The following is a 19,956-nucleotide window of genomic DNA, read 5'->3' as shown; positions in this document are numbered from 1 at the left end:
ATGTGCCGCATCGGACACTGGCGGATCTCCTCAATATCCTCTGTGGTCTGCACCCTGACTGGGTGTCCCGCATGCCTCGCAAGAATAATCCGAATCTGCCGCTGCAACCTCCGTCTATGCTGGGATGCCCCCCTCCGTAGTTGTGGGCGTCTGGACCACCCAAGCTCAATCGCACGATCAATCAGTGTACCCCTGGTGTGGGCGGTATCCATGTCCTGCTGTTGCTGTGGTCCATCTGGCGCAGTGATGGCTGGACTAAAGAAATCTGTAATGTGCCTCTGAGTCTGGCTCTCTGTGCGCCTAAGCAGGCTATCTCTATGTCTCCGCAGCTCAAGCAAGAACAATCCCAAACACCTCTGGTCCTGGTATCCCATGACTCTGGAAAGTGGTCCAAAACCCTCTCTGAATAAACAGTGGAAACGACCACGTATCTCATAGTATGCAGTACAATGGCATATATAATGCAGCTTTGTCTCTGGCTCCCCATGGCATACTCGGCATATCCTGGCCTCAGCTGGTATACCTCTATATCGGCCAATCTCAATCTCAAGCTGGTGTGAGGATGTGCAAATCTGACCAATAGCACATCGTACTGCATGAGACAAGTGTACATCCATGTAACTGGGTCTGATCACAAAACCATCTGCTGTGAGCTGAAGAAAATGCTCTCTGTAGAAAGCCATCTTCGTGCCCAGCTCCTCAGTCGGCTGTATCCATGTCCTCCTAATGTCCAGCTGAACTAAATCCTGACGGATGACTCTGGTAATCTCTGTCCGTGTGAGAGTGAGAGAGGGTGCCTCCAGAGAATACTGGAAGGGAGGCAATCTGTCCATGCTAAAACCATGTGCCTGGAACCAAGATGTCATCTGTCCATACCAACCAGCCGTGTCTCCCTGTAAAGCTAACTGTCGGGAGGACTCCAGGGCGAGGCGTGCATATCTGTCTCGGGGGAGATCCCACAAGCCATGTATGTAGGAGACTGATCTCGTAAGAGCCTCAATCACCAGAGGGGCAGCCGCCAGCTCTGCTCGAATAATCTCATGAGGTACCACGGCCTTGGCTCTAATAATCCTAGCAATCATAGATACCAAAGGCCTCTCCATACCTCTCCACCCGCCTGCGCTGTGATGGCCCACTGAAGGTCCCCATATCTGCACTCCATAAAGCATGAGAGAGAGCGTGAGAGATGCCCTGTTCGCTGTCCAGAGCTGCCTGCAGTTCTGCACCTCAGCAGCCCAGCCCGCCATAGCCTTCCAAAGCAAGAGAGAGAGGGAGAGACTGTGTGCGCTGCCGCTCAGTCCCTTGCAAGTGAGAGAGAAAGCGTAGTTAAACATTGCGCTCCCTGTGCTGACCAACCTGCCTCCTGCAGTCCAACCCGCCTCCTTCAGTTCTGCACCACTTTTCACAAGAGAGAGAAAAAGGCCAACGCAGTCCAGCCCGCCTTCCACCAGAGAGTTAGAGAGCACCGCCCTGCCTTCCACTTCTTGCCAAGGGACCCTGTTCGCCTTGCTTTTTATCAAGAGAGAAGTCTCTTTCTATAGCCGCCAGCCCCTCCATAAGCGTGAAAGTCCACGATCTCCTCTCCCCTTTTAACCAATAGGGAGGCGCCTCAAAAACAGCCTGCCACCCCCCTTTTCTCCTTTAAAAAAAACTAAAGCAATAGCAATAGCAAAAAGCGGATCCTCCAAATTAGCTTCTTTTTAAATCATCAAAGGTTATAAAACCTTATAAATTAAAATCTTTTTGTACCAAAGGTTATAAAACCTTTAAACTTTAATTCTCTTTGTCCCCTTCACACTTGGGGTTGTCCACACATGGGTTTCCTTATCAACTCCAAACCAATGCCATTCACACTATCCACCATGTCCCCGTGCCCACCTGCATATTGTCCAGAGAAAAACACAGGGTCGTAACATACCCCCCTCTTGAAAAATAGCAAGTGTCCTCGATTTCACTCAATGGCATAGTAAGGCATCTTATGAGCAAAGACTCCCCATATGACAAAAGCAATGGCCCTCAAGTGCATCTGGGTGATGAAACAATCATCTTGCACAATATGGCCACACCGTCACGTGAAAGTGACAAACAAAGCTCTATCACTTTGTAAAAAACTATCTTCTATTTAGTTAAGTTTACACATGTAGTAAAATGAATGATGCTGCAAGCAAAAGTCTAAAACCAAGTGGAAACACGTAACCTATGTTAGCCAAAAATAAAACCATGCATCATTCTACATATGACACACATATGCATGATACATATATGCATTCGCAAACAATATGCTCCTCAAGATGCTCTACCTACTCTAAAATAAGAGTCTTAGGGGTGCTCGCAAGCCTTACGCCCTTGGGCATCCCGCAGGACCTACAATTGATTGTACAACATGAGCATATGAAAGCACTCAATGCATCCAAACAATACATCCACTAAGTACTTCCCACATATGTCTCATGGCCATCCCGCTGGAGTCACACCCAGTGGTGCATCCATGAACATAATAAAGTACTTGATGTATCATACCAATATACATGCATCACACCACACAACCCAGAGTATTATCCAATATATTCTCAATGGTACCAGGATCCAATGGCACCAGAATACAATAATACGTCACAAAGTGTATGCATACATGCACAAATAGAGTTCGATCCATATATCTATGAACCAAACCAACTCTAGGACTGCTCGCAAGACTTATGCCCTTCATAGAGTCTCAAAGTGTTAGCTCAGGTTGCTGCAGATTTTGAGCTCAACCAAACCATGCCATTCCAAAGGAGATCAACTCCACAAATAGCATCATCTCAATATCCAATCGACCAACACCCTGGTCAAGAACAGCCAGAACCATACGACAAAGATCAATGTTCCAATCTTCCTCAGAACCATATGACAAAGATCAATGTTCCAATCTTCCTCAGTCATACTTTAGTTCCAAAGGCAAAAACCATCCATAGTTGCAGTTATAGTTCATGGTGCGGCCGACTGTGAACCATACCCAACTTTACCATCTCATGTGACTAGTACACAATATCATAGAAGTCCCATAAGCAGATGTAGTGTCAGCATGCAGTACCTTCGGGTGAATACAAAGATGTCACCAAGCGACTCCTAGATGACAATTGAGCCTGTCTATAACAAGGGAGCAGAGGTGCTACCCCCCTCTTGAGCATCAGGCAATGCCCTAGATCCTAGCTCTGCTGAACTTGAATGAGCCGTAGCAAGAGCCGGCTCCAACTCAAAGGCATCAGGATAAAGCTGCAATACCTGAGGTGAATCTGCTAAGTCACCCTCCTCCATCCACTTCGCATCCATCGGTGAATAGTTCTTAAACTTCACAAGATAGCAACGGGAAACTTTACCTCGTACCTTTGTTTCCTTGTGTGCCAATATCTGCTCGAGAATAAGAACGTCATCAAGTTTCTCCGCTTCCGTCTGAGCCTCATCTGATACATCATTAGGTACCCAAACCCTGCTTGCACTCCACCCAAGTGGTAAGCACAAGTCCCTAATGAAGCATAGTAGATCACCACTGCTAAACATAGAAAGAAACTGTCTTTCGAACCCATGAAGCCTCCGTGAAGATACCACTGGTGACAAAGTGTTGAAAGCCATAGCCTTCAACCCAAGTTTTGTACCATAACACTTCAATTGCTTCTTGTTTGTGGCCGACTACTTCTTGTCCTTGATGTCTTTTCTCCTGAGCTTCATCTTCAGCTTTTGCTCTTCACCTCATATAGGCAAAGACACACAATCCTGCACTGCCTCCTGCACTTCCTTTTCACTTTCCAAATGTTGAAGCTTTTGATGTGACTTCCATGAGACAACCACAAGCTCGCCCCCTTTAGGAAAGTTGGCGATTGTCCCTGCCAGAGCAACCACGGACTCGCCTACTTGAGAAAGTCGACGATGTCCCAGCAACGGAACCATGAAATCGGCCTTCAGATACTTGATAGGCGGTGAGAAACAAACACTCGCACACAAAACACTTCAACACCTCTGAGGACCTGGAAAAGGAAAACAAACAAGGGAAGAAGCTAGAGCGCTCCTTCAAACAGTACATGGACACCGATTGGCCCCAAAACGCAGTGGCCGTCCCTTACAGTATTTCTTTAATTAATTATAAGATAACTTTGATTACAATAAGGCTGGAAACTCAGCCGCACAGTAGAACTCGTGAAGCCTGCAAAGACCTTGCATCATGGCTTCTTGTCCACTCGGCATCCACAAACAAACCCAGCCATTGCTCTCATCAAATGACTCTCCCACATTGAGTCCTGCATACAGAAGCTTTCTCCCATGATCAGGACTGCCACAACTACCCATAGTCTCTCACCCCATGAGCAGCACACATCCCGATACTTCCAGTGCTCCTGTCTTACGGCAAAGACTCTAATCTGTTTCCAAAAGAGAACTCTCATTATTACAGCACAGCATATCATAGAGAAGGCACACCTGTACAACACCTCTCTGCTTTCCAAAGGTCTTCTCCATCTCTACCATGGATCCCTCAATCCCTTTAGCAAACAGCAGTAGGGCTGTACCAAACCACATGTCCTTCCCTATAACCACAGCTTGCTTGTAACCTGTCTCCTTTGGTCTTCAAAAGACCTGTTTTCATATGAAGCCAAAATACCTGTTTACCATAGAACATATAAGGGCTGTTTTCCATGAAACTTTCATCATGTTTCCACATGGACCCTCTTTCCTGTTTCAATATGGAACTCACGAATACACCATCCAAGAATGGTGCCAAAACAAAGTTGTTTTCTATAGCACCAAGCGAGAGAAAACTAGAGAACATGTAAGCAAATCCCTGAACACATATAAGTTCAACACGAAGAGAAATCACACCATCTCTCCCATGAACATCGTCCCGTGCATCTATAGCTTGTTCTCCTATTCAAAGTCTCTCATACTTCCATGGAACACAGAAGAGAAAACACGCCAGGCCCTTATGATGAGAGAGAGAGAGGTTATACACTGGTCAGCTGTCTCTGTCCAGCCGCGCCCCCCCCCCCCCCCCCCCCCAATCTACCAACTTCCACGAGAGAGAGAAAGCGTGAGAGATGCCTTGTTCGCTGTTTAGAGCTGCCTGCAGTTCTGCACCTCAGTAGCCCAGCCCGCCATAGCCTTCCAAAGAACGAGAGAGAGGGAGAGACTGTGTGTGCTGCAGCTCAGCCCCTCGCAAGTGAGAGAGAAAGCGTAGTTCAACCTTGCGCTCCCTGCTGACCAGCCTGCCTCTTGCAGTCCAATCCGCCTCCTTCAGCTCTACGCCACTTTTCACAAGAGAGAGAGAGAGAGAGAGAGAGAGAGAGAGAGAGAAAGAAAGATATATTAACGTCTATGAGAGGCCAAAGTCGGCCTATGAGACAAAAAATAATACAACTGTGTTCTTCCGGTCTCATCGGAAGAAAAGAAACAAAAGAAAAAGTGTGCATGTGTCTGGATACAACTGTGAATCATCATGGATCGGTGGAGCCCATATACAAACAATATAAGGGGGGTGGGGATGTGGATGGAGTGCTAAGGCAAGATGCATCTCTATATGCTGAAGGGGTAGTACAAGCATGCTATGCAGATCTATGTCTAACTCCATCCAGTGCCATAAGAGGGATATAAGATATCATACATCGCCGATGCTGAGGCTGTGAATGGCATGAACATGTACCCTGAGTCTGAATGAAAGCGAGCTAGCCTCTCCTGTATCTCCATCTGGTGTCTCATTCGGATAGCTGCTATCTCTCGGTGATGGAGTCGGGGTGCTCTATGTCCAGTCTGTCTAGGTCTCCTCCTGGCTCTCAATTCCTCTGCTCTCTGTGCGGTCACCCCACGTGGTACATCAGCTGGCACTGGCATAGCTCTCTGGAAGAAATCTGTGAGCTGGGACTGTCTCCCACCCCTAGTGGGAGCGGGTGTCTGGAGGAGTCTCTCTCGAGAACTATGAAGCTCTAGTAGTAGTCTGCCAAGCTGTCGCTGGTTCGAGGCCTCCATCAACTGATGTAGTGAAGAGTGCTCCTCAAACAATCCTGCATATCTATCTCTGACCCCCTGGTGGGCTCTACATCTACATACAAAGTGATCCTCAGTCTCCACCTCCTCGCGGCACAATCTGCATATCTGCTCAGCTCTAGGAACCCGTGCCGCTCTCCCAGCTTCTATCTCTAGCTGATGTGATGAGACTCGTAGCTGTCCAATACAAACGCGAGAGCAGTGTGGCATGTATACATCCATGTACCGCGGTCGATGTATAAACCCATCCCCTGAGATGCTCATAAAGTGGTCTCTGTAGTACAGCATCTTCGGTGGTAGTGGGCTCTCTGGTGCTGTCCATGTCTCCTATATGTAGTGCTGCCATATGTCCTGTCTCATTACTCTGTTCCTCTCATTGAGAGAGAGGTAACCCCGTGGAGCAGACTGATCATACTGAAAAGGTGGCAACCGCTCAATGTCTATACCATGATGTGAGAACCACTGTAGCATCTGTGCATACCAAGATCCAGTGTGTCCAGCCTCGGCCAGCTGTCTGGATGCCTCAAAAGCTCGGCGGGATAATCTCTCCATGGGCATCTCCCTCATCCTGTATATAAAGGAGATCGTCTGGAACAATGCCTCCACTGCCATAGGTGGTGCAGCAAACTCAGCTCGAACAATGTCGTGCGGGACGGATGGTTTGCTGCGTATCATCCTCGAGAGCATCAAGATCTGTGGTCTCTCCAGCTGCCTCCATGTGGAGGCTGCAAGCCCTGGTGCCCAAACCGCTGCTACATACATCAAGGCTGGTGTCACTAATGTATCAAAGAGCCACCCCTTCGTGCGGGGTTCCTGAAAATGTGCGTGATAACACTGACGCTCAAGGCGAGCAAGAGCTGCATACCCCCGGGTCACTCTGTCTCGGACTGCATGAGCCATGGAGAAGCGTCCAGCTGAGCTAGTAAATGTGATGCCAAGGTAAACATAAGAGCTCACCACCTCGACCCGCCCTCCTGCTAATGTGAGAGTAGTGTGGCTCCTGACTGCGGGTGAAGTGTGGAAGATCATAACCTTGGTTTTCCCAAGGTTCACTGTGAGCCCCTGCTGTGCGCAGAAGTCATCAAGAGCCACAAGGTGTCTTTGAAGCCCAACCTGCGTGTCGGATACCAAGACGATGTCATCAGCATAAAGCATAACATGGACAGTAATACCTGATAGCTCAACCCCAGAGCCTCCTCCCTGTGCGATGTAATCGACCACCTCATCAATATAGAGCCCAAAGAGCGTGGGGGAGAGCGGGCACCCCTGCTTCACACCAATGGTGCTAGCAACTGTGTCGACAAGCCTCCTGGGCATCAGACTCTCCCAAAGACCTGCTCATATAGCCTGTATATGCCCCACATCATGTTTGAAGGTATGCCCAGTGTCTGTAGTCGCCGAAAGAGGCGCTCTCTGGGCACAGTATCAAATGCCTTGCGGAAATCCACAAAGCAACAATAGAGCCGTTGCCTCCGTGCCTTGGCCTGATCAATCAGGCACCTCAATGTAAAAATGTGGTCGATGGTCGAGAAGGCTCGATGGAAGCCTGCCTGGCCTGTTGCTCTCAATCCCCCAACCTCTGCATGAGTGCTCAGCTCTGCCTCCAAAACTGCCCCGTATAGTTTGGCCAATATATGGCCAGTCATGATGGTGCTGTAGTTCCCGGGGTCTAGTACATCTCCTGCTTTATGGATCGGCACAATAGTGTGCATCGTCCACTCAGCCGGAAACCCCTCTGACAGAGCTCTGTTGAAGAGATGAGCAAGAAATGGTGCCAATGTATCAATAGCATAGATGAGATGCTCTCCCTGTAATCCTGTATGATCTGTCGCCCATCCATGTTGGAGTCGGCATATGGCCCTCCTAACCATAGGTGGGGTGAAGAAGGTGGAGACTGTGGAGCATGGCTCTGTGGGCTGTGGTATAGGGGGCTGTGCAGGCACATCATAAAGTCTCTCTGCATATGTCTGCCAGGTCTGAGGATCGGCAATAGGTGTGGGAGGACGGGGCTCCCTGAGTCTCCTCCAAGCAGCAGCAGCATCTCTGCTCATGAGCATGTGATATGTATCCCAGTACTGAGCCTCCTCATAAGCTCGCCGCTTACGGCGGGTGAGAGTATGCATCCTCCTGCCTGCCTACCTCGGGGTGATCTCCCCGCGAGCCCTCTGCACTCGGAGACTGCGGTAAAGGTTTCCGCACTCATCATCATACCATCGGTTCTGGGGCATGCTCCCAGATGCAGGTGGCCGTCCTGTCTGTATGTGGTATGGGAAACTCCTCGCGGCTGCGGAGTGAAGTACATGTGAGAGCTGGGAGGTGAGCATGGCCATGGGTGCCGATGGATCTAAGGCAAATAGCTGATCATGAACATGATAGTCGTACACCTCGGCTAGGTCGTCCTGAGTGAAGTGAAAAATAGTGCGTGGTGGCTGTATGATGGGTGGGTGGGTCTCCAATAAGCTCCTGAGAGAGAGAGAGAGAGAGAGAGAGAGAGAGAGAGAGAGAGAGAGAGAGAGCGGTCCTGCCTTTCGTTTCTTGCCAAGGGACCCTGCCCGCCTTGCTTTTTATCAAGAGAGAAGTCTCTTTCTACAGCCGCCAGCCCCTCCATAAGCGTGAAAGTGAGGCGCCTCAAAAACAGCCCGCCACCCCCCTTTTCTCCCTAAAAAAAACTAATGCAATAGCAATAGCAAAAAGCGCATCCTCCAAATTAGCTTCTTTTTAAATCATCAAAGGTTATAAAACCTTATAAATTAAAATCTCTTTGTACCAAAGGTTATAAAACCTTTAAACTTTAATTTTCTTTGTCCCCTTCACACTTGGGATTGTCCACACATGGGTTTCCTTATCAACTCCAAACCAATGCCATTCACACTGTCCACCATGTCCCCGTGCCCACTTGCATACTATCCAGAGAAAAACACAGGGTCGTAACACTCGTGCTTGATATGTCCGTAGACTAGGGCTCACGGCGTACGACATAATCCTAAAAAGGGTACTAACTCTGAATAAGTATGGCACTGGTGATGAGCCAATGTGTCACATGACACCTCAGTGCATGGGTGCATATGATATACAGTACTGCAACTGCTTCCGCTTTGGTGTTCTTCCATTCATCTAGCCAGATTTTACAAGTGCGCTTTTCTAGCATATGCTTTGTAACTACTTGATTGATTCTTTTAAAAAATTGTTGTGATAGTGTTTGGGATGCTGTAACTTGGTTGAACACAATGCTAATCAATACACTTAAATGCACTAAGATTTTATGGACACTTGCTCAAATACAAGAAGTAATTTGCTGAAATTGACAAGAGACACACAATGAGCCGGAACGGCCGACCCCTCCCTCAAATAAAGTATATTGATCTTGGGAGAATCAAGTACATAGTGTCATGGGCATTTCTGACCAGATTTCCATACCAATGCATATGAATATAGTATTGCAAACAAGTGGTTGTCGATGTAGACTTGCAATCCACACTACCCTCTCAAGTACCCATGTTCCCTACCATCTGCTCTCTATTGTTTCACCAACACATGGTAGCAACAATCTGCAAGAGAGCACGTAGGACAAGAGAACACTACACAGGGTATGTGATCTTGTAATCCGGTTCCTCCCTCTTGCTACTTGCTTCCATATTTAAGCATGAAAGCCTACCAAATGCAAGTAGAGTCAATGACAGCGGAAATCTTCGCGATGGAAGTCCTTGGAGTGATGAGATCTTCAATTTGTCACATTTCTTCGCGATAAGAGTCTTTAAGAGGATAAAGGGAACCTTGGAAAAGCTTCCCCTATGGTTCAACTTGAGAAAGGAGGGCTGAAATTAGGGTTTTCAGCAAAAAGACCAGAAACACGCACGGTTCGCGGGCGGGCGTCCCCTTACCCGGAACTACTCATTGGTCAAGCAAGCATGAAAACAGCATGCAATTTCAATTGCAAGCAAGCACATAAAGATGCTATGCAATGCAACATTGGTATGGACAATCCCCGTTCATGAGACTATACCAAAATAGACGTGCTCCAGGCAAGTACACGAGGTACCAGACCCAATGGAACACCAATCCACCAAGCATTTCCGGGCATGTACACGGAGGCACAAGTCCCAACGGAAAGCCAAGTCCACAGTATCACATGAGTGGCATCAATCCCCGGCATATACAACTGCCATGGACACCAGTCCAATGTACATACATGATGAGAAAGCACGGGTGGACAAATTTTTTGGCCAAATGGTGACAGATGCAATAACATCTCAATGCTCAATTCATATGCGTTCTCATTGCCTTTTCGGAGAGAGGTTCAGTCCTCGTTGATTAATCACAGGGTATGAGGACCAGAATGGGTGGCACTTTTTTTGTGTGATTATTTGAAGGCATAAAGATAAACTCGTGAGAGGCTAGAGAAGTCAAGGAAACCAGAGCCAAGCACCGGTTAGATAGTTCTTTAAGAAGATTGGTGAGTGCCGTGCTAGAGAGTCAGATGGTAAGGAGGGGGACACATTGGCATATGATGGGACCATGGGTGAAGTGACCTAACCACAGGGAGTCTTTGTCTTGACTTCCAGACAGCTAGGTCGGTTTTGGATCACAGTTCTCTAACTTAGGAACTGCAGGTCCACATCCACTCAAAGGAGATTAGAGGGGACCCAAAGAGGCTCCAAGACACATTCCTTAAGGCACACAGAGAAAGCAACAGCCTGTTGAAAGATGAGATTCTCATGCGTCTATGTAACCCCATTGCATTGACAAAATGGCAGCTCATGGCCTATATAAAAGAGCATATGGGCTAGATTCATCTAGATTTGGCCAACATGTCATATCTACATGCTCACCTTACCTCGTATAATTCCATTTTTATCTTTTGTCAGGGGAAAGCCAAAGGTGGCCTCCCTTCACAACATTCATGATTCTACAGTCTGTACCACTTTGCTCTGATAGGCACTCTTAGGGAGTATAAAATTGCTGGTGTGTATGGAGATGGATAACAACACAGGCCCTCTCCATTGACATCTTACCACCACTTTGATACCTTGGGCAGCCACACACACTATGCAACCAGGAACTGCCTAGAGTCAGCAAGATGATACTTGCCAGGTATAGATTCTATCCCGAGGAGGAGCGTACAGAAAGGTGAGTTCCTCATGCTCACGGCTTAAGGATTTATCAGGATGCCAAACTACTAGGGAATGCATATGTTACATACAATTAGGATTTCTGTGGGTTGAATTAGAGTGCTTTTCAAAAACTCTACATCAAAGTTGGGAGAGGGAGGATCGTATGAAATCAAACACCATTTATGAGAGAGAGGTTTTCCCTTTCTGACTAAGGTTGTTTGAAGATGTGTTTTTACCGCTTGCTACCCCCCCCTCTCCCCGCCCCGCCCCGCCCCGCCCGATGCAGGCCATTCCCCCCCTCTGTTGTGGCTTCTTCCCCCTGCCCGCCTCTTCTTCCTTTTTGCTGCCCTACATTGGCCTGCTGCCCAGCCTTGGTTTTGGGTCTGCCCCCTCCTTTTCCTGCCATTTAGCCTCAGCATCAGAAAGTTTTCGGCCTTTTTTTCGCAAAGATAAGCTTCATGGCTAATCATCACCACGCCCCCAGGCAAACCATTAATTTTACAGAAGCCAAGCTTGCGAACTTCTTCGCCAAGAGTGAAAAAGACACCAAAACAGCCCTCGTTGCCAAAATTGTCAAGTCACATCCATCCCATCTCTAGGCGTGTGATTGGATACTAGTGGCGTTGTCCTCCAACTTCACACTCCACTTCAAAGATGTGAGGTTTCTTGGGAGAGGTTTATTCCTAGTGGTTTTCAATGGTGAGGAAGCAACCTTAGAGGTGCTGAAGGGAAGCCCATTCCCATTGGGCCCAAGAAAGACGTTCTTCCTACCATACACCAGCTATTTTGACCTTGTTGAAGAACATTGGTGTTGGTGGACTCACACACTCACACATAGCAAATGCATCCTGCAAATTAGGGTTAGGTGCAGGGAGAAGAAGCTGACACAGAAGAGAGAGAGAGAGGGAGCCAAACACCAAATGTGTGGTGACCACAAAATGCAAGTCAACTCTTGCATGTGTGTCACATCCATATAATATAGAAGTACAAAAGTTATATGGATAGAGTGTTCTTTCACACTTGATATCCAAGGAAAAAAACCACATGGGAAAAAGTGCCCTTGGTTAAGCCCTGTTCACACGTAGCACTACCATAAGCGAGCGTATGCCTACAAATCCCTCCTGTAGTGAAAGTGTGAACCTGTACAAGGTAGCAGATCACTCTCTATATGAGAGTAAGCCCAAAGCTTTGCGGAAAGCTTCAAACTTCTCTCGAGGTAAAGCCTTTGTGAATATCTGCAACATTATCCTATGTAGGGCAGTAAGATAAACTGATCTCCCCTGCATGTAACCTCTCTCTAACATAGTGATAATGAATCTCAATGTACTTGGTACGTGCAAGAAATACGGGATTTCGTGCCACGGCCATAGCACTCCGGCTATCAATGAGAATGGTGGTGGGTGTCTCCTAACACTCACGAAGATCAGCCAATAATCCCCTCAACCATACACAATCTACTGTAGCTGTGAGGACTGCCCTGTACTCAGCCTCGCAATAGACGTGGCAACAGTGAGTTGCTTTTTGCTCAACCAAGATATGCATGAACTGCCAAGAAAAAAACAATTCCCACTGGTGGATTGCCTAGTATCATAATCACCAATCCAATCTGAATCACTGAATGCATAAAGCTGTAAGTTGCCCCCCCTGGGATAGAACAAACCAAGATCCAGGGTACCCTGAAGATAACGAAAAATGCGTTTGATTGCTTGCCAATGCTTTGTGCCTGGGCTGTGCATGAATTTGCTCAACAAAGACACCCCAAAAGATGTGTCAAGCCTCGTGTTACACAAGTAAATGAGGCATCCCACTGCCTGGCTGTAAAGGCCGGCCTCAAAAGGCTCTCCAATATCATGCATAGTAAGCCGTACACCTGGTTCTACTGGAGTAGAAATGGGCTTACATTCATCCATGTGAAACCTTTTTAGCAAACTTTTTATGTACTTAGTTTGCTGCATAACAATGCCATCATCTCTATGCATAAACTGTATGCCGAGATAGTAGTGTAAAGACCCCAAATTTGACATATCAAATTCAGCTTTCAAATCATCTTTGAAATCTGAAATTTGTGCTTTGCTAGTCCTTGTTATGAGCATGTCATCTACATACGAGATGACTATGAGAATATCGGCACCAGTTTTCTTCACATACAATGTGCTTTCAGCTGGACTATTCACATAACCTTGGCTGGTTAGATGAGCATGTATTTTATCATACCAAGCTCTTGGAGCTTGCTTTAACCCATACAATGCTTTGTGTAACCTGCATTCTTTATGTTCCTCACCAGGAACTACAAAACCAATGGGCCGATTTACATATACTTCCTCCTGTAAATCCCCATTTAAGAATGCAGTTTTGATGTCCAATTGATGCACTTTCCATCCTTTATGTGCAGTCAATGCAATCACTGATCTTATTGTAGTCATTCTCGAAGTAGGAGCAAAAGTCTCCTCATAATCTGTTCCCTTTTTTTGAGAGTAGCCTTTAGCCACAAGTCTTGCTTTGTATCTGTCAATAGTACCATTAGACTTCCTTTTGACTTTGCACACCCACTTTGTTCCAATGACATGCTTGCCTTTCGACAAGTCCACAAGATCCCAAGTATTGTTCTTCATGATAGAAGAGATTTCATCTTGCATGGCTTGCACCCAGTGCTCATTCTCATGTGCTTCTTCATAAGAAGAAGGCTCTTCTGAATCAAAGAGACCACCCATGGCTAATGCAGACTCCCCATGATGCATATTCAATGCATGGCTGGAACTAGCCCTTGTTCTTCCTGTGAGTGGAGCTTCAAGTTTGCTTTCTTGCAAAGGCACCGACGTGGCTGTGTCTATGGCTGTTTGCTCTTCCCTGACAAGATCTTCTACTTCTTCCATAGAAGGGGGCTGAATTGCTGGTTGTTCCACATGTTCTACATGGGGATTTTCTTGTGTAGGGGCTGGCTGATCTTCACCCCCCCTAATTGCAATGGGTAATAATCCATCAAATATGTCCTGTATACCTGTATCATGACTTTTATATAAGCTATACATGGGCTATACTGAATTTTCAGCAAATACCACATCTTTACTAACAAAAATCCTGTGTGTTGTTGGATTATAAAGACGGTATCCTTTGCTCTCATTGCTGTAGTCCACAAAAATGCATTTCATTGCTTTATCATCTAGCTTTGTTTGGAGTTGTTCTGGCACATGTACATATGCCAAACACCCAGATGTACACATATAATCCATTTTTGGCTTTCGGCTATACCAAACCTCAAATGGTGTTATGGGTTTCAAAGCTTTTGTTGGACACTTGTTCAACACGTGAGTTGCACACATTATAGCTTCCATCCAAAAATTGTGAGGCAACTTTGTGCTTTCACCATGCATCTTGCCATCTCCATGAGAGATCTGTTTTTCCTCTCAGCTACACCATTCTGTTGCGGTGTATAAGGCACAGTACATTGGTGTTTGATGCCCTATTGAAGCATATAATCCTTGAATGCATTTGACATGTATTCTCCACCTCTATCTCAGCGGAGTGTTTGGACTTTACATCCACACATATTTTAAGCCATTGCTACAAAGTGTCGAAAGCATGTAAACACCTCTGCTTTCGCTTTCAAGGGGTAAACCCAAGCAAACCTGGAGTAGTCATCAATGAATGTGACGAAATAAAGATGCCTCCCTATGGATGGTGTTCGCATTGGACCACATACATCACTGTGTATGAACTGTAATTTAGTTTCAGCTCTAACAGCTCCATCCTTGGGGAATGGTTTTCAATGCATCTTTCCCAAAATACACCCCTCACATACATATCTTGTTGGAGACTCAAGATGCGGCATATTATCAACCATATAATGCTTCTACAAAAGCATCAAACTCCGAAAATTTACATGCCCAAAACGAGCATGCCATAGCTGTGCATCATGCATAGCAGGAGTGTGAGCAACCATTGTATTTGCATCATAAGTACACTTGTCATAGCTGTCCAACTTATACAAGCCTTTGTATCGTGTTCCAAAAGTGACTATTTCATAACTCTTTGATGGGTCTTTTACCAAACGCTTACCATCTTCAAATTCAAACTTTAAACCTTGGTCGTTTATGGCTGAGATGGAGAGCAGATTTTTCTTTATCCCTGGAACATACAACACTATTTTCATACATATATTGGCACCATTGGCTGCAACAAGCATGACATTGCCAATTCCCTTTACTGGATATGTGGTATGATCTGCACATGATACAGTGCGGCCATTTGAAGCATAAACCAAGTGCTGAAATACATCTTTGCATGAAGTGATGTGGCTCGAAGCACCACTATCAAAATACCATGATACATCTTGTCTATCAAATGCAATGCAAGACATATCATTGTCTGAAGCACTTGGTGTGTCACTAGTGCATGTGACCAAAAAAGTGTACTCTTCCTGAATTACATTAGCCAATTGCTGTGCTTTGTCATTAGAAGAGTCTGCTACTGCATTGCCTGCATCTTTCTTTTTCTCTTTTGCAATCCACCTTCTACATTCATTGATGTAGTGGCCAAGCTTATGGCAGTAGTGACATTTGCCCTTCTTTTTAGGCTTGTTTGCATCCCTTTTGTCAAACTTTTCACCACCAGAAGAGGGATGCCCATGACCAGTCTTACTAGACTGTTGTCCCCCATGCTTAAAGCTCTTTGCTTTACCCTTATCCTTGGCTGTAAATGCCTTGTCTCCACCACGGTTGCTAGATAGGTTTGCTCTTGTTTACTCTTCCTGCAAGAGTAAACCCACCAACGCTTCAAAAGTGATGGGATCACCACCTCCTCTCATAGAGAGGTTGAGAGAGGTGTGAAAGCCCAAGTAGGAAGGTGGTAAAGAATGAAGAGTGTTGGTGACCAGTTGTCTGTCACAGCTGTCTGGGATAACCTTATTAATGTTGAGCAATTGTTCCTGCAAATCTTTCACTTTGGTGAGATGATCTGACATGGAGTCACCCTCATCCATAGAAAGAAGATCCAATTGCCTCTTCAAGTAGGCAACTCTTGCTTGTTGCGTACCTGATACATTGCTTCCAATGTGTCCCATGCAAGCTTCAATGTCTTGCAAGAGTGAATGTGTGGAATAATAGTTCTTTTTACTGAAAGAGCTATCAAGGACATGGCCTGTGCATCCTTAGAGTCTCATCTCTTCTGCTCTTGTGTGGGAGCAGGTTCTACCTCAGGAGCTCTTTGAGCACCTCCCCTTTGAGGCGTTGCTGGCTATATGGTAAGTAGGCATGTGTCGTCACCACACATGATGCCCCAAAGCCCTTTGGCTAGTAGCAAATTACGAATCATGAAACTCCAGAGAGGGAGTAGTTTGATCCATCCAACTTGTCCTCTTGGGTGAGTACATCGAATACATCTATAGCATTTTGAGCCATGTCGACAAAATACACCTGCAGACAAACCAAGCACCAATGTGCACTGCTAGGCAACCAAATGTCCTGTGCAAAATTTTTACCTGCAACCTGAAGCAAGTATAAACCTGCACCAAATTGTCCAATTACACACAATGTGTATACATATGTGACATATCACTGCTGTAATCCCCAATTACATGCTCCAATTTGAAAACCCCCAATTTTTATGCACTGCAATTGCTTCAATGTGTAGTCAATTGCCCAATTTTCACAAAAGCCCCAAATTTCTACAGCTAGAAGAGGCTTAATTTGCTGATTTTGAACTTAATTTGAAAAACCCCCAAATTCCAACCAACGAATCACTAAAAGCATGCAGCTGTGACTCACTCCCCTTTGGATAAAATAATCCAAAATATTGCATAGTCACCCGAAATGTTTTTGGTGACGTTTCGGCCTTCGGCTAAGAAACGCTAAGGTTTCGGTTTTTTTTTCTATATAATTTTGCATTGCTAAAGTTCCAAACAATAGCAACTTTTAACATTTTGAGAAACTTTTTTTTTTGAGAAACCAAAAAAATTAGGAGTTTCTGAAACGTTTCGAAACATTTCTTGCGTTTCGGTGTTTCAGGGTTTCTCACTCCAGAAACGCGTTTTCATGTGACTATGAAATATTGAGTGCCTTGTAAATAGCGGAAAACCTGCTTAACAGCCTGCCAATGCTTCGTACTTGGACTATGCATAAATCTGCTCAACTATGAGACCGCATATTGTATATCTGGCCTCGTGTTGCACACATAAAGAAGGGATCGAGCAGCCTGTTGATACAAACTAGCATCAAAAGAGTCTCCTCCATCTTGAAGACTAAGTTGAGTACCTGTCTCCATAGGTGTAGTCATAGGTTTATAGTCTTTAAGATTAAACCTCTTCAATAGCTTCTGTATATATTTAGACTGCACCATAATAATGCCATCATTGCAGTGCATAAACTGAATCCCCAAATAGTAATGCAAGGACCCCAAAATTGACATCTCAAACGATGACTGTAAATTAGCCTTAAAGGCTGGAATTTGATCTATATCGGGTCCCGTGAACAGCATGTCATCAACGTGTAGAACGATGATAAAAAATGTGTCCTTACTCCTCTTCACATAGAGGGTACTCTCTATTGGAATGTTGCAAAAATCATTTGCAACCAAGTACACATGAATCTTCTCATACCATGCTCTAGGAGCCTGCTTAAGGCCATAAAGAGCCTTTTTCAACCTGCATACTTTAGACTCTTCTCCTTTCACATAAAAACCAAGAGGCTGCGATACATACATCTCCTCATGTAAATCAACATTCAAGAATGCAGTCTTAATGTCCAACTAATGTGCATTCCACCCATGATGTGCTGCTAAAGCAATGAGACACCTAATGGTAGTCATACGAGATGTGGGTGCAAAGGCCTCATCATAATCAATGCCCTTTTGCTGGGCATACCCCTTTGCAACAAGTCTGGCCTTGTAGTGATCAATGCTACCATTTGCTTTGCATTTTAACTTGTAAACCCACTTAGTATCAATGGCCTTCTTGCCATGAGGTAGATCTATCAAATACCAGGTGTTATTCTTGAGTATAGAGTTATACTCATCTCGCATAGCATGCATCCAATGATCATTATCCTGTGCTTCCTTAAAGAAAACAGGTTCCTCCTTGTTGGAAATAAGTGCACACTAGGTGTACTATTTCTAGTCTAGTTTCACTTAAGTCTTTGTGTCTTGAGTCTAGTGCCATGTGGCACCTCTACATTTATCCCATAAGTCAGTCTACTTAATCTTGTACTTCTCACATATATATTGTAGGTGTCACATCAATGAAAGTATCAATCTTGTGTCTTGTCTACACTCATCTCAAGGTAACTCTTTGTCTTTCATTTAGTTCTTGTTTCATTTCTAGTTTTGCTCTTGTTTTCATATTTCCTTCATGGTATCAGAGCAGACTGCTCTTGTCCTGTGTTGCCCACCATCTCCCTAAGCTGCGCTCAGCTGTTAGGATACGCTGCGCTCAGCTGTTCAGTTGCCGTCTGGCCACTTTCTTGCTACCGACCTGTTTTCCAGCAGCTGCTACGGAAGCCTGTACGTGTTCAGGCTCATACACAGCTCCTGGCCGACTTGTTTTTGATGTTGCAGCCGACTGCTACAGCTGTCTATCTCTACAACAGTCTGCTCACGCCCTGATTAGAGCTGCCGCCGCCGCCCCCTACAACAATCATGAGTATATCACACAGCTCTTCACAATCTTGAGTTCGCATTTCCCCCCTTCAGGCCGCCTAACTATTCAGTTCTGCCATCGCTTTTTCTTGAAAAGTCTAAGGTACTGTGCATTGTCTCCTTTTTGTTCATGCTCATATCTGAAAACCGCTGGTTCCTCATACCTCGATAGGCTGTCACATGCTATGGCCTTGACAAGTGGTGAGAGAGCCGGCTTCTAAAAACAGTTTGGATCTCTTCTTTCATTCATTTCTGCAATCTTGTAAGGGAATAGACACTGCCCTTGCATTTTAGCAAGAGGTAAGACCTTCCCACATGGCCTTTTCCACTCATTCTCTCATGTCTATCGACAAATTCAACGGGTCCAACTTTCATACTTGGCAAATCAAAATCAAGTGCCATCTTATGAAAGAAAGTCTTTGGGACGTTGTTCATCCTGCTGCTCCCGAAGATTCCGACATTGAGCAAGTTATCACTTATGCTCCCACTGCCAAGAATGACAAAGCCTATGCTATCATTTTGCTCGGTCTTGGAGATGATTACATTCATCACATTTCCGACATACAGTCTGCTTCTCGAGCATGGATCACTTTGGATACCCTTTTTGGACCCCGCTCTAAAAACTCTAAGATTGCACTTATGATCTCATTCTTTGATCTATATATGCAGGAGGGAGCTACTATAGCCTCTCATGTCAATTATTTTCGCAGTCTTATGGTTCAGCTTGCATCAGTGAAGTCCCCCATCTCCGAAGATATTGCTATTGCTGTGCTTCTCAAAAGCTTACCTGACACCTATGCTACTCTTGTTACTACCTTCAAGTATCACAATAATCCTACTCTTGAAGGTATCATCAATGCTCTCCAAGAAGAGGAAAGAACAAAACAACAAAAGGTAACTGACACTGCATTTTTAGCAAAGAAAGGAGGTTCTAAGGTAAGAAAGCCTTGCACCCATTGTGGAAAAACTAATCATATGGAGAAGGACTGCTTCAAGGCCCATCCATGCACCATTTGTGGCCGTGATAATCACCGGGAGAAGGACTGCTATTCTAAAACCTCTACATCAGCCCCTGCATCTACCTCAGCCCATGTTGCTGCAGCATCTACATCAGCAGATCTTGCTGTTCATTCCTATGATGAGAAGTGGGCTTTCTGATTACTTCACCTTTCTTGTCTACCACTTTGACCACCGATGATGTAGGTCA

The 19,956-nt window shown here is 45.5% G+C and overlaps 1 protein-coding gene across 1 annotated transcript in view; it reads left to right on the top strand.

The window, feature by feature from the left end:
• Nucleotides 1-19,956, top strand: part of LOC147604878 (brefeldin A-inhibited guanine nucleotide-exchange protein 2-like) — a 102,876-nt gene that overhangs the window by 50,335 nt on the left and 32,585 nt on the right. The gene's annotated exons all lie outside the window — the stretch shown is intronic.

This window comes from Cibotium barometz, chromosome 60 (genome assembly GCF_041138505.1).
Source record: "Cibotium barometz isolate CiBa-2024 chromosome 60, ASM4113850v1, whole genome shotgun sequence".
Taxonomy (NCBI): domain Eukaryota; kingdom Viridiplantae; phylum Streptophyta; class Polypodiopsida; order Cyatheales; family Cibotiaceae; genus Cibotium; species Cibotium barometz.
Note: the sequence above shows the minus strand (reverse complement) of the source record. Positions and strands in the feature narration are given on the sequence as shown.